This window comes from Mesocricetus auratus, unplaced genomic scaffold, assembly GCF_017639785.1.
Source record: "Mesocricetus auratus isolate SY011 unplaced genomic scaffold, BCM_Maur_2.0 Super-Scaffold_100011, whole genome shotgun sequence".
In the NCBI taxonomy this organism is placed as follows: domain Eukaryota; kingdom Metazoa; phylum Chordata; class Mammalia; order Rodentia; family Cricetidae; genus Mesocricetus; species Mesocricetus auratus.
Window position 1 is genome coordinate 32501545 of NW_024429195.1, and position 16550 is coordinate 32518094.

Here is a 16550-nt window from a genome sequence, read left to right on the forward strand (position 1 = left end):
CTATACTTCCTGCCTAGCTAACAGTCAATCAGTATTTTATTCATCAACAAATAAGAGAAACATATAAACAGAAGGACACCCCCCATCATGGCTCCTTCTCTTGCCTCTGACAATCCTATCATTCAGGAACTACAGCAATAGGTAGAGGAGATGAAGAAATAGCACTGTCTATCAAACTCACACAACATCTTCTAAAGTCTATGAAATTCTTACAGAACTCACTATGAAAGTATACAGTAGTCAGAAAGTACATTTAGGGCCACTCCGGGTACTCTGATTATCCAGGACATTTGTAACCTTTCTGATGCCAAGAAACATCCTGCAAACCCAAATGTCCTCAGTGGTGGGTCACTTTCAGACATCTTTACTAATGACAGTTATTCTGGGGTTAACTAAAGTAAACATAGCTGCTTCTTGAAGCATCCCAGTGAAGATAATGTAGTAAATGCTTTATAAAAGACTAAAAATATATCTTAGTTAAAATATATTTGATTTTATTAGGCATCATGGAAGGTATTAAACAGTCACAAAACCTTCTTTCTCTTTCCACTGAAACACCTGAGGTGGGAGTCAGGTCTTGGGAACAACCATTTAAATTATTTTGTATTTGTTTTAAATAAAGTATAAATATTCCCATACATACATTTCTATTAACTGACTCTAACTCATGACAAAAAGTCATAAATAAGACAAAACAAAATGTCAAATTTTTATTCAACCAAAAGCATTTGGAAGGTCTTTCACAAGGCAATTAAGTTATCATCTTAAACTCTGACCAATTGACCCTTTACCTATAAACTCAAAATTATATTTGAGTATATGGTATTTGAACCTTCTGAAGAAATATATACAATTTCATTTCATAGTAAAATCATTTATTCCTATCATTTTCCATTAAAAGTTTTTCTGAAACATAAATTTTACCATGAACATATTTACACACAGTGTTTTATATTGTTTAGGTTTTTCTTAATTTGGCATCAAAACCATCTCCAGCCACTGAAGATGTCTGATTTAAACATGAAGATTCTGTCTACTGAGCTTTTGACATTGGAGTCATATGTTGCATCTGTTTGTGGCTGTCCAGCCATTGAACCAAGTGGACATTAAGTCAAATGGTATAGAAAACTACAGGAATTCATTCTGTAGATGAGCCACAACTCTTGTTGAATTAATGTGGTTCCAGATGAATTAACACAGCACACCGAGGAGCAGAACTTCCTTGGAGAGACCACATAATCTCTTCATAGAGCTTTAACCACTGCAATTGACTTATGAACTATTGAAAATATTGTACTTCAACTACAGAGACATCCACTAAAGCAAGAGGAAATGAGTGTTAATGCCTGTCAATCCCGGCACATGGAAGGTGGAAACAGGGATATAAGCCCTCAAAGACCTGCCTCAGACATGTAGGGGATTTGAGGTTACATGAAATAGGGGATAGGGGACATTGTTCTGCCATTTACACCTGTTAAACAGTTAAGACTCAGTTATGTGTTAAGTTCTTATCTATGATGCAATGAAATATTTGTGTCCCTTCTATGATGATAATCCTAAAATTCCATTTTATTGTATCTGCGACTTTAATAATTCACTAGGTACCTCAGTCATATAACTTGAAGAATAAGTTGTTGTTGTCTCCTTCCTGCCTCAATGAGATGATGGGATAGACTTAGTAGACTTCCTAGGGGAGGCCTTACCTTCACCGAAGAGCAGATGGGAGGTAGGTGAAGGAGTAGGGGGAAGCAAGAGGAGAGGAGGGAGGGGGAACTGGCATTAGAAGGTAAAAAATAAATTAATAAAAATGTTTAAAAAGAGATGTTATTCATTTTCTGTATTTATCTTCTTAGTGCTGAATTGAAATATTTCCAAAAAAGTTATTGAAAAATCTTCATATAATACATTTTGTGAAAGGCAGTGGGCTGACAACATAAACACATTCAATTTAGTAAAACTTAATTATTGTAAGTTGTGAATAGATATGCAGAGAATAAAAGAGACTTGTTTATTGCACAAAGTAATGTTTCATAAAGATGTAAATTATCTCAATTTGGATTCAATTTTGAAAAATACTGAATAAGAGTGACAAGTTAATAGTTAGGGTCAATACTAAATTTTTATGTATCAGCCCAAGAATCTATTTTTAAAATTTATTTCCTCATTTTATGTTTGTGTGTTAGTGTGTGTGTGTGTGTGTGTGTGTGTGCCATATGCATATATGAACCTGGCAATATAGGAGACAGAACAGGATCTGCTTGAATTTGCAGATAGTTGTAAGCTTCTGTGTGGGTGTTGGGAACTGAACTTGGGTCCTCTGCAATAGCAGTAGGCATTCTTAAGTTCTGGGACACCCCTCTAGCACCTACAAAAAAGTTTTAATATAGATTTTAACATGTGTTTTAGGGTTAAGGAAGAGGAAGAGAGAGTGGAAAGGGAAAGAGAGAACACTTAAAAGACTTGTACATATCCAAGTTGAGCATTTCTTAAGAAATGAGTCATCAAAGAATGCATACATTGCACACTGTGGAGAGGAAAACAGCTATGTTCTAATTCTTCACCACCTCCAGGGATTTTTTATTTTCATTTTTTTTGGTATGGCCCAGAGCATGCTATTGTTACAGGACTCTGTCAATCATGTACACCTAGATACAGTTACAACAGTTTGTTTTTACAGATTTCTTGCCCCTTTTGGTCTGTAACAGGAAAGAAGTGGACTGGATGTGATATGCTGACACATATAGTAAGAAGATCTTTTTTCTGGAGTTCTGAAGACTACAAACTTCCTCTCTGGAAGCTGGAAACCCTTGGGCTCATGACGAAGCCATCTCTTGCCCCCTTCCTGCCATGCTGTGTCTTTCTAAAGACAGGGCTCTCCTAGTCTGCTTTTACTTAGGTGGTCTTGAGAGAATTTTTCCACTTCCTTATTGCCACCTCTAAAATTGTAGTGATGCACCTACAGAGTCAGATGTCCTTGAAATTAAATAATAAAGATAATCTATATAAGACGCTTAGTATAGTACCTGGTCCACAGGAGACTCTATGAAGTAGGGAAAGAAACTAAATACAATAGACCAAAACTACAGAATCCAAAAGAGCCTGCTATAGTTATCTGTTCCATTATGTGCTAGGTGAGGGGCATGCGCAAAAAGATATCGTGTTGGTTTTGTTTCTTCCTCTGTAAAATGAAGATAAATTAGTACTAAGAGATGTTGAGAAGATTATATGAGGCAATCTATGTGTAGGACTCACTTCAGTAGCTAGCACGTAGGATCTACTGAACATCCATTATAACAGGATGCTACCGTGAGAACAGGCTTACCATCTTCACAGATGCCCTCCATGCTTTGTTAGTTTATGTGTGCATCTTTATACCAGAAGAGAGAACTATGTTTCTTCCTCACTTATTTGCTGCTTACTCAGGCAGTGGTTTGTTTCTGAGAAAAATAAATGGAAACATACCAAGACAGTAAAGAATAATTTAAAGGAGAGATAGAATGGAAACCCACCAAAATGGCCATCAGCCAAGTCGGGGAATCTTATCCTGATGGGGGTAACAAATCAAAACTATTTTTCAGAAATAAACTTTCTAAGTAGATAAAATGAAGCACAAGAAGAAAAACAGTAATCTTTTCCTTCCTTTGGAAACATGTAGCACAGGCTAGCCTCAAACTACCTATGTAAAGAGATGACCTTGAACTCCATACCTTTCTGCCTCCAATTTCCAACTGCTGAGTTTAGAGGCATGTGCCACAATGACAGATTAAACATAGGAATCTTCCTAATTCTACCAGAATTGATACAAGCTTTAAAAAAAACAAACCTTTAACATAAAACAAATTTGAGCTGTCCTTTTTGTCAATATTAGAAGGTGACTATTAAAAGTCACAATATTTCATAGTAGAAGACATGACAAACATGGTACACTTAAAAAGAGAGTCGGCTACACAGAATGAGACACTGTGTGAATCCAGAAGACCCAGAGAAGGTACTGAACCTTCAACACTGTTGCAAGCTACACCCAGTAGTCACCTGACTGTCAAAAAGGAAGAATGTTGCCAAGTCATTTACCATTTCTGGGAAGAGTACCACTAAGGCACTGGTGATGACCCCTATGCTACCACATCCTTTCATACAGCAAAAGAGATGAGCTTCTAGTTTAGGAGTTTGTCTTGACTTGTATCTAAAGCAGTCTTACCTGGGTAGATTCTTATCTAGCCATAATTGATTCTCTTGCTCTCCTCAAAAGCTACCATTAAATAGACTCACAAGAGTATCCCAGGAGCTACAAGGTGGTCAAGCATCAGGGAACATGACTTGCTAAGACCAAATTATGAAAAGTGTTCTAACACCAGTTGGAAATTAGGCTACATGGAATAAAAAATAATGACACTGATTATAAGTTTCAGAGTGGACTTAGCAGTGGTGGTGCATGCCTTAAGTCACATTATTCAGAAGGCAGAGGTAGGTAGATCTCTGGTTTGAAGTCACCCTGGTCTATGGATAAAGTTCCAGGAAAGTGAGGGTTACACAGAGAAACCCGGTCTTGAAAAAAATCAAAAAACAAACAAAAATCAAAAGTTTCAGAGTGTAAAAATAATAAAAAAATTTCCAGGAATCTCAGAGTTGATCATGAGCTGTGAACTGGCTCAAGTCATGGACCAAACATGAGATAAGTTGATTTGCAAATTCAGACTAATATTTGTCATCATCTATATAATGGCTGTGCTGTTGGAACATATAGATGTGGCCTGCTTTACTGTTTACCAGGGGATCCCCAAAGTAGGCCAAAACTAGAAACAAAAGACAACATAACTCCATGAGGAACAAAAACAATATTGATGATTTCTGTTTTTCTCCTCTTTCCATATCCCTAAGTCACATTAAATGTTTTTTCATCAGTATTTTGATGTTTTGAAACAAGGATTTCTGTAGCCTGGAATGTACTTGAGGTTTCTAAGAGCTCAGAACTGGCCTTAAACATCTGATTGCCCTGCTCCTACATCCCAAATACTGGCATATAGTTATGTACAATCTTTTGCCAATCTTAGTATATTTTGTACTGTTTCATTTTTCCTTTACTGCAAATCTACACAGCAAGCTGACAGGTTGGCTTGCTAAGATGCCAAAAGTGTTGTCATCCTGGTAGCTGAAAAATGTCATTTCTGGTCACCCTGAGTCCATCGCTGACTTCAGGGACCCTTACAGTGACCCCCAAGCCCCCAAGCCCCGGTTTAATGATATGTATTAAATTGACAAAGCAATACCTCTAGAGGAATTTTCAAACACAAAATGGACTCCTGAGACACGAGGAAAGTCTATGCTCTATTAATTAAATGTCGGATAGGAAGTATGCTGGCTCTGCCAAGGCTTGGTCATAATCAAAGCAAGAACTAATTTGTATCCTGGCTTGGTCTGTGGCATTACACCAGTTTTTCAATTACTCACCTATTGATTAAATGTATTTTAATTATAGTCTTTCAAAAAGGACACATACAAAGAGAAATTCAGGGCTCAATGAGGAAAAGGTGCTTCTTATAGAAGGCCTTGTCTTCTAAGGTTTTTATGTCGCCTAAAATCCATATTACTTATCCTTATCACACACATGTGTTGCTATAAAACACATAAGTAAGAATAAAAGAAGCCATAAAACCACTTCCAGCTATGAATTTATGTCCAAATGTGCATGGTAATGAACACAATGAGGTTTTACTTTTAATGTTCTATACTTTACCCATAATAGTGTCTCACAGCCCAGGAAAGGTCACTCACTAGGTTGGGAGAAGTTTCTTCCTGCATTCAGCATGGCTGCCTTGCTCTCTGCTTTCTTATCTGGTTACTTACACTCTCTGCAACCTCCCAGGGCTTCCATCATGAAGACCCGCTTGAGGTCTGCACCTGAGATAAAAGGTAGTGATCTTCTATCACATTCCTAGTTTAGCCAAGGTCCATGGGAAATGTCTTGACAAAAGTAACAGTCGACCAGCAGTCTTTGGTTCAGAAAAATAGATGACAAAGTGAGAATAATTTGAGGACCATCTACTGAAGCTGATTAAAGTCATGAAAGACTTGGGATGGTGTATATAGAGGCCGATGCACTTTGGAATACTCCTAAGAATTCAGCTCTCAGAGCTGTTATGAGAAAGGAACTACTTCACTGTTCCACAGGCAGTCTATACTCCAACGCGGCAAGCACTCATTCCAGCTTGTGGAGTGGCGGATCTCATTAACAACAATAAAGCAAAGCTGTAAAACTGATTAACTTCAACAATGAAAGGAAATTTGGTAAAATCAAATGTTGTCACTGTACCAGACTGCCTGACCATCTATAGAATATGAGAAGTTTGTAATTAGTCTACATTTTTCAACACTTGTGAAAAATACGTAGTTTTAGATATCATGTTAAAGTACCTAAGAGCCTAGGGTAGTCATGCTAAATACAAGAGATCTAAAGAACCGTGTCACACATCCATCATGTCCAGCAAGCTGCCCTGCCAGCTTTTTTGAAGTGCTGTATACATGATCTTGTAAGGCAAAACACTTTATGTTCCATACAAAATTTGAGGCATAATGTTTAATGTTCACAAGATAAGTTAACAAAATTGTAGCCTGGTGGCTTTTTATTGTTTTACGTCCTTCAAGCGCTTTCAGAAAAGATAAACAAGGAGGGAGGAGAATCAAATGGGACTTTTACCCATCCTCCTTTTTTATTCTCTTTCCTAAATTAAATTATAACTCTCAATGTACACCCAAGGAAGAAACCGTTCTAAAGTACACTGGTGCTTTTTTTTATGTTTAGATAACAGCTTTCAAAACATGGCTAAGTAAAATGTGTTTTGAGATGGAGAACATTTGGTCTTTCTGCAGCTTTCAACAGCTTAAGTGAGGGATTTTTAATGTTCTCAAACAGCTGGGCCACAGTGTATGTATCTTGAATTCCACCAGCATTGAAGGAGACCCTCTCCAGACCAGAGAATGTCCCTTTTGAATCCACTTCCTGACACTTAGCCATCTTAATGGATTCCCAGTATGATCCCAGCTTTATCAAAAGTTATACTTTAGAGCCTTAGCTACCAAAAGCTATATTCCTCATCAAAACATAAAGCTTTTTTTCTTCAAAAAATGCTAATGGTCTTATAATTATTATGGGAAAAAGCAACAAATAACTAACATAGATTTTAACCCGACTAAGATGGCATGGAGAAAAAAACAGCACTGCCTGCTTCCAGGACCCTCACCTAGGCCCCCACAAAAGTGTGATGGGAACATTCCATTGTGCATTGTCTGAATTGCATAAGCTTCTATCGGTCTCTGAACAATGCTGAAAATGCTGCAAAGGAGATTTACTGAGCAAACTGACATATGACAACCACTTCACATTTTCTGTCCAGTCAGTTGCCCATGAGCAAAGCTACACATCAGTATTTACGTATGTCATTGTAAATAAGACAATGGAGAGAGCATGAGTGGATCATGTGAAGTGGAAATGTGAAGTCAATGGAAACAAAAGCAATCAGTAATGGGCAGGGATGTTTCTTAGGTGCCTAGAATGCCTAGGATGTATAAAACCCTGGGTTCAATCCCCAGCACTACATATACCTGGTATGATAGTACATACCTGAAATCCAAGCTTTTGGAGATATAGGGTACATAGTAAGTTCTCAGCTGATCTGAGTTACATGAGACCCTGTCTCAAGAAAACAAATGTAAGCAATGCTTTAAAAAATTAGATTAGATATGGAATATTATGCATTGACTTTAGAAGCATCTTACCTTTAGCAAAGCCTACTGTTTTACACTCAGGAGAGTAATTTGCAAATCACATAAATATCTTCCTAAAAGTATACAACTTGTGAAAACTATCAAAAAACAGCATTATGTACATCTTGCATATTTAGTTTCCCGTTGGCTTTAAAGGTGATCATACTTTCTTCACTTGCTTATCTCTAACAGAGGGTATCATGTGTTGGGGATGCAATCCCCCACATGTTCAGTTCTGTTCTTTCTTTCCTCTCTGCATCTAGCTCTCTGGTTCTATTACGAGTAGGAAAAAAAACCCTTTAGCATTTCTACATAGCTAGCCATTTCGTAGTTCTGAGGAGGGCAGTACAGTCTAGGGAGTCTGTGACGGTTAATCTTTGATTGTCAAATTGATGGGGTTTAGAAGTACCATGGAAATAAATGCCTGGGTGTATCAGTGAGGGATTGTCTATGTCAGGGTAATTAAGATAGGAAGGTCCAACCTAAATGTGGGTGTACCATCCGGAGGGACAGGATCTCAGAATGAATTAAAAGGAGAAATTGGATGCAAACATTTTATTGCTGTCTGTTTCCAAACTGTGGGTGCAATGTGGTCAGCTGCCCCAAGCTCCTGCTGTCACCCCTTGCCTGTTAGGACAAACTGTTTCCTCCAGCTGTAAGCTCAATGAACCTTTCTATTCTAAAGCCACTTTTCTTAGGTTAGCTAATACAGAAGATCTGTACTTCCAAGTAGGATCACTGCTATGAAAACCTGGCTGTGCGTTGTTACTTGGGCCTCTGGAACTAGCTTTCAGTAACAACGTGGAAGCCTCTGGAACTTTGGGCTAGAAAGTCAATGCACTTCCACTGACAGAGAGTCTGAGAGACAGGAAAGAACCTAAGAGATATGCATGCTACCCAAAAGAAGAGGAATGAGGCAAGATCCTCTGAACAGATGGGGAACACGGCGAGGGGTGGGGGGAGCGGGAGCTGGGAAGAAGAGAGGGAGAGAAGAGGAAGAGAGAGTAGGTCATGGGGGAACAGGAAGGTTGAGTGGGGGGGGTAGAATAGGTGGAAGAGGGAATCATAGGTTAGAAGACAGATAAGGCACCAGTGTGACCTCTAGCGATCTAAAGGGATGACACCAATTGGCAAGCTAAGCAATAGTGGAGAGACCACCTCGAATGCCCATTCCTGATAATGAACTTGATGTCTATAACCATCCTGGAGCCTTCATCCAGTGACTGACGGAAGCAAAGGCAAACACTCACAGTTAAACACTGAACTGAACCCAAGGAACCCAGTGACAGAGAGAGAGGAGCGATGAGCAAATTGGCAAAGAATGGGCTGGCAAAACCAGCAGAGACAGCTGATCTGAACAGGGGAGAACTTTTGGACCCCAGACTGACAGCTGGGAGGCCAGCACGGGACTGATCCAGACCCCCCCCCCCGAAAGTGAGTGTCAGTGAGGAGGCCTGGGCAACCTATGGGGCCCTGAGCAGTGGATTTGTATTTATCCCTGGAATACAAATAGACATCGTGTATCCATAATATAAAGAGGGATGCTCTCTCAGCCTGGACTCTTGGGGGAGTGCCTGGACCCCAATCTGAGTGAAATGACAGACTCTAGATATCCCCTATGTGGAAGGAATTGGCAATAGGGTGGGAGGCTGAGGGGGAAAGGTGGGGGGGGGTGCGGGATGAGGGGAGGGAGAGGGAACTGGGATTGACATGTAAAACAAGCTTTTTAAAATTAAATAATAAAAAAAGAAAGTCAATTGTATATTGTAAGCCATTCTGGTAGAGGCTTGGAAGACAAGAATATCAAGTTCACAGGGGAAACTTGGCTCCTGTGTCTTCAGAGGGGAGTGGGGAACATGGCTGAGGTCATTCCTGTGATACTCTAAACCAAAGGATCTGGTGGTGTTCTGCCGGTGTCCTAGGACCTTGGGAGAGGCTAAACCTAAAGGTAACGGACCTATTTGTCTGGTAGATGACATTTTACATCAGGACAGCATTCAGGTCGTGTCATGATTGTTTCTCATTGCTCCAATTCAGTTCCATAAGGAGGGAGGGAGAAAAACATAAAAAAATGTGAAGTTTAGTGAGGAAAGGTTTGTGAAAAAGTTTAAAACTTCAGGTAAGGTGAGCACAGATGATAAAGCATCTGTATAGAGATTTATGCCATTAAGAGGTGCCTCCTTCTATGGACTAGGAAAGCAAAAGGTGCCTTGAGAACAAGACCTCAGTCACAGAAGTCTCACCTGGCACAGACCCATTTGAAATGTGAAGATTGCATTTAAAAGGAGGGAGCCTGACATGAGAACCTTGCTGAAGGAGTTCTCCATGTAAAAAAAGCCACCTCAGACAGTGTTTCCCCAAGGTTAGTACCTGAAGGCCAATGAAGCTGCAGTTGCAGAGGGCCAGCCTTCCACCTGAGCTTACAGCAGAGCTTGACAACAGGGTTCACAAGGCACTGATTTTATAGCATGCAGGATTTAGTGGGTCATGGTCATGGAGTCTTATTCAAGACAGCTGATGAGGTCAGAAAATGGGTGCCAGGGCATGGGACCTGCTGTGGAACGCTACAAACATGGATTGGAGTTAGCCCCAAAGAGGATATGTGTGCTTCACGTGACATAACTAGATAGATGAGTCTTCCAAAGCCATTTAGAGCCTGGGGGATTCCATCACAAGCCCAAGAAATCAGATATGGAGTAGGATTTGGTGTGTTTCCCTGCTGGCTTTCAGTCTTTCTCTTGTTTGCTCATTTCTGTCTCTGCCCACACTCTATTCCTGTTTTTGGAGGAATAGCTGCTCTGTGCCACCATCAATTTGTAGGGTAATTTGGTTTTTATTTTATAGGAACTCACATTAAGAGATTTCCTTGAGTCTCAGATGAGAAAGTACTTTGGACTTACAAACAGTGCTTGGATTGTTCATGACTATGAGGAATTTTGACGTTAAACTGAATGTGTTTTATATTATAAGATGGTCATAAGCCTATAAAGACAATGGATTGAAAGTTACAATTTAGAAGTGATGTGTTTGGATCTTAATGTGACAAAGAGTGAAGTTGTCATGGCTAATTTTCACCATCAAGTTCATGGGGTTTAGAGTCACTATGGAAACATATCTCTGGATGCGTCTGTGAGGATGTATCTACACATGGTGACTGGAGGTAGGAAAACTGGACCTAAATGTGGACGGTGTCAGTCCATGGATTAGGGCTGCAGACTGATAAAGTAGCCTGCATACAAGTATATGATTACCCTCTGATTCCTTACCTCAGATACCATGTGACTAGCTGCTTCACGGGTCTGCTGCCACACTTCCTCACTGTCCTGGACTGTGAGGCAGGATAAACCATCCCATCCTTTATTATTTTCCTCAGAGCTGCAACAAACCTGCAGCTCTCACAGTGTATATGACTGTCCAGGAAGCTGTATACCCGTTTTCTGTGGGTGATTCAGATGGTTGACAAAAATCTAAAATGCTTCCACAAATCCTTTAAGATTGCCTTTTACCAAGGTTTCCCCAAAAGTATCAACTTGTTCTTAGTTGATTGAAAATGAACTGCAGTGTCTACTGTAAATAGACTCTTCAACTTTAATGTAGGAAAGCAGAATTCCTGTATTTGAGATGTACACATGCACACAGATATTCATATGGCTTCAAAATTGTACTTCTTGATTTTATTATTTTATATGTATGTCTGTGCATATACACCTACATCTGGATGTCTATTAAAGTCAAAAGAGGGCATCAGATCACCCAGAACTTGAGTTGTGGACAGTTTGAAATGCCATGTGGGTTCTGAGAATCAAACTTGATTCCCTGGAATCCAGGGCTGGGTCATCTCTCCTGCTCCTCAAAATTGTACTTGATAAAACACATCACATTGTACAGTTTTGTTTCGCTTTTGATCACTTGTCCTTTCGTGTTCCCTACTCAACTAGGATTGCTGTTACTTGCTAAGATGTCAACTTAAAAATAGTGTTTAAAGCCCATGGGAAATGAGAAAGAATTGTTTCCATGCTGCTCAAATTAATCCATTTGGTTCTTTATTAAATTATACTACTATTTTATTTTCATTTGGTTCTTATTATAGTATTATCTTATTTTCATATAGGGATATCAAGTTAAATACTTTTAAATACATGAAATTAGTAAATGTCAGTTTCTAGATTTAAATCCTGTTGTTTTCAGATTTGCTAACAACAACTGCATTATTATTGGTTAAGAGCAAGCAAAAAAGTTGTAAATTTTTGTTCTTCACCAACTTCAAAGTTTATGCTGGTCTCACATCTAATCATTTTCTTTCTACTAAAACTACTTTATTGATCTCAATATTTTACTTAGCTAATTCCTGGTGCTTGAACCTTATTACAAAAAACTACTCAGTCTACTGGTTTTCAATGAAGGGACTCTTCTGATTAGAACCAAAAAACTGGCAAGTCCTATAGAAAAATATAAATTATCATATAAAGTTACATTAGTAGCATATATCATAACTCAAATGAACTTAAAGCAAAATGCTTATGGTTTAGAAATGCTGTTATAGATAATATGATCTATAATGCTCTTACAGATAAAATATGTATGGAAAATTCAATATAGATAAAAATTTATAGGCAAATATTTGTAAACATAATAGATGGCTATAGATAGAATTCAGACATAGCTTTAATAGAAAAACCATATAGAAAAATAAATTAGATTATATTGCTTAGAACTGAATTTTATATATTAAAAATTATGGTTAATTTTTCTCCTTCATGTGGTGATTCATAATCATTTGTAACTCTAGTTCCAGGAGATCTGATTGCCTGACTCTCTCTTCTGACCTCTATGAACACTTCATATGCATATAATATACATACACACACAAAGTAAACACTCATTCATATAGAATAAAAAATCATTTTCAAAGAATTGTCTTTTACTTTGTCACTGAATATAGAAGAAAATACTATCCATTAGCATTGTCCTGTTTTATGACCAGTCTTATCTTCAGTCAGACACAACACTTGGAGAAAGACATATTGAAATCATCGAAATTAATTAAAAGAAACACCTTAATTTAGACTTAGCTATTATGCAACAAAATGATTCATAAGAGAAATGACTGTCGCTTTTCTTCCAAAATTTACTACTATGATCTTTGCAAACATTGGAGAACTCAATTGCACACTTCCCGTTAGATTGCTGAACATTTACCCTGACCTCAGAGTGTCAACAGAAATAAAAATATTAGCATTTTCACAGTTATTCAATGCCAACAGAAAGAAACCCAAAGTATCATTGAGAATTTAATACGTAGTATACTTAAAACCCTACACAAAACTTCAAATTTGGATTAAAGGTGTAAAACAATGTGTGTGAAATAGTGAGAGCATGCAGTCTATAGTTTCAATGAGTTGTGCTAACTTCTACTGACCATCTTATCAAAAGTTTACCTTAACAAACAAAAATCAGCAGCAGGATACTTTGCTCTGTTAAATTCTAGATGAAGGCAGGTTCTGTTTTGTTTTTTCAGAGAAAAGAAGTAAATGTTAACCAGATAAAACACAGAGCAAGATAGTATCTGGTCTGAGGAAGTGATGGTGTTAGCTATATTAGCTATTTGGGCTGTCCAAAGGGGTAACGATGCTCAGACTATTGCAGACAGTCTTCCAAATGAATGCGTAAGACTAGAAGCCCTCCTAGGGCCAGTACTGTGTCTTTGCATGTCTATTTAAATCATCCTAAGACAGACTTTAAGAGCCAATCCAAAGCATCCCCATCTCCATTTTCTCAGAATTCACTCTCCAATTATACCATATTTAGTTGTAAAAACAAAATTTAAATGTATACACACCTCTGTGGGTATATGGGTAACAAAATGTGTACTTCTCTCTCTCTCTCTCTCTCTCTCTATATATATATATATACATATATATATTACACATAATACATATACATACACATTAAACATATACATATATATCACCCAGCATAAAGTAGCTGGAGCTATGGTCACTTCTCTATTTGGCATTATGAGCCAATGGGTTTCATTCTGAGCCATTCCACAAAGCTTCCTAGAGATGCTCACAGTAGTTTACATGGGAGTGGGGGAAGTGGAGCTCAAACACAAAGAACGTCTGAGCACCTTTTCCTCTTCGGGTAATTTAAGGAGTGTACACTGTGAGACTCAGATGATTAAACATCAGATTTCATTGGTTTGTTCTTCTTCAACAAAAGTATTGGTGCTTTTGTGGTTCTATCTATCGCTTCCTCTTCCAGCACAAGATGGAAAATATTGGATGCTCCATTTTAAATTCTCAGTTCTAAATTCTGTGATAGGTGTACAGGATGTAGCTCACAGGTAAACCACTTGTCAACATGTGCAATACCCTGAATGTGATACCCAGAACCACAGGCAACACACACATGAACATATACACCACATACAACATACAAGTTAGCACACATACCCCACATATGCACACACAGCAAACACATGCACAACACACAAACACAGCACACGAACACACTACACATACACAAGACATAAGGACATTACACATGCACACCATATACACATAATGCAAAATATAAGTGCTTCACACAATATATAACACACAACTATACAACATACATATACACTACAATAGAGTATGGGCATATATGATAAAACTCTAACATAGGCATTCTGCTTTCAATGCTATTAGATTAGTAACCAGTTTTCAAATGTACTTCCAATTTTTTTCTGCTTTTTTTTGTCACTACATGCTTCCATATTCCTTGTAAGAATACAATATCTCCTAAAAATATTCTCTTCTTTGAGTGTATAACTGCCAATTTTACCATAAAATACCTTTTTGTTAAGCATAAATAATAGGAAAGATTTTGAGAGAAAATAAGATGATTTGAGTGAAATGCTATTTTCCTTTTCTATTAGTTAGACATGTTTGCTAATTATGTAATAATAAAGTTTGCTAGTTCCCGAGAGGAAACCTACTATTAACCAACTACAATTCAGTATAGTTCACCAAATTTTCATTCATTCTAAAACATATTAGACTTTCTTCTTAGAAGGGGGTCCTTTTCATTCTTAAGCCACTTTTACTGCCTGGTCTGCAGGTTGGTACATAGTCTGCATACAATACATGTGTGATAAAATGAAAGTTGGAAATATTGTTTTATGACAGTTATAAAGCTCTCTAACATATTTTGTTCCACAGAAGTTGAAAATATAATGGTAGATATCAGAAGCTGGGTGATATGGTCAATAATATGAGATAGTTGGGGGCACAAGATACGTCAGACACTACAGACAACAAGTTAAAGCACATAATTTGAAAAATTTCACTGTAAATACATGACTAATGTTTGAAAACTCTGAAGTGCTTAACCTGATTCAGATGTAATACAATGTATACACATATCACAATATTGTTACCCTATTCACACATATAAGTTTTGTATATTTACATCAATTAAAAACAAATTCAAAAACTATTCAATATTTATATTATATAATCATTATTCTCTTAAAAGACTGGACTAAAATGATCTTTAAATTTTGTTTAGAAATTCATCCACAATAAAATGAAACTAATTATAAATAAAATAACCACTGCAACCACTGTTTAATAAACATTTGTCAAATACTTGCATCATGCTACTCTAATACAGAAAAATAATGTTAAAAATGTGTAGCCATAGGGACAAGTATTTCTCAGCTACTGTCAAATGGCAAAGACCAGCAAGAGAGGCAGGCAAACTGACCTGGAAACATATTCAAATAATTCAAAAATAGATGAAGATGTGGTGGGCAAGGATTTGGATGTCAGTCTTCTCAGGGTAGGAATGAGAACTGGTTCTAACAAAATAAAACATTCCTGAGAAACACAGATATGAGAAGACTGGGCATTCCAGAACGGGAACTAGGAAATTAGACCAGCATTCAACAGGAGCCATCAAAAGTGGGGCATAAGACAGAGGAAAGCAACACGAACCTTGTAAAACTAATAAAGAAAACATTGAAGAATGGAACAAAGAAGAATTAGTTGTTTCTGAGGGATATATACAAAAATTACAACAAAAAGTTTACCCTTGGTTTAGCCTGATATAGAAATGCAACTCACATTTAGCAACCAAGACAGGAAATTCTTTGTACTAATAGCACAGCCTGGCCACCTCTGATATCATGGATTTAAACTTCAAAGACTGATGTCTATATTATTGGGAATACTGTTCTAAATGATACATAAAATCCTGACAAATGTCAGCTTATTTTCTTTATTTGCATGTGTTATGGGTTTTCACTTTATATATTCCTGGAGGAACCCTCACAGATATAAAGACCTAAGCAGTAGTGATTAGCCTCTAAATAAACCCAATCTCACCAGAAATACATTTTAGCTACAAGTTTTTTCTAAAGGCCTAAAATGTGGGAAAATGTATTGCATGAAAGCAGTAGCTGATATTTTCATTATCGCAACTATATGAAGTTCATGATTTTGAGCAGTAATGACTAGAAGGAAGCTAAGAAGGTTGAAGAATGCACGCAGAGATTCTTGTGGTTATATGCTAAATGGGTGTGTAACAGTCACATCTGGATGTCTAACATGATATAAAGGTTTAATGGGTCAGAAGCCCGAGAACACAAGACTCTACTGAGCAAACCTTTCGGGCGCTCAGAAGCTCTCCTCGCTAAGCAAGGCTTCAGCATGCACTGGTGTCTATGACTGAAAAAAGTGGGAAATCCTAATGTCTTGATGTTTACTATAACTATATTCATTAAATAGCAAATAACATTGTAT

The 16550-nt window shown here is 37.6% G+C and overlaps 1 protein-coding gene across 8 annotated transcripts in view; it reads right to left on the reverse strand.

The window, feature by feature from the left end:
* The window catches only part of Mecom (MDS1 and EVI1 complex locus), a 544013-nt gene that overhangs the window by 68766 nt on the left and 458697 nt on the right, over nucleotides 1-16550 (reverse strand). The gene's annotated exons all lie outside the window — the stretch shown is intronic.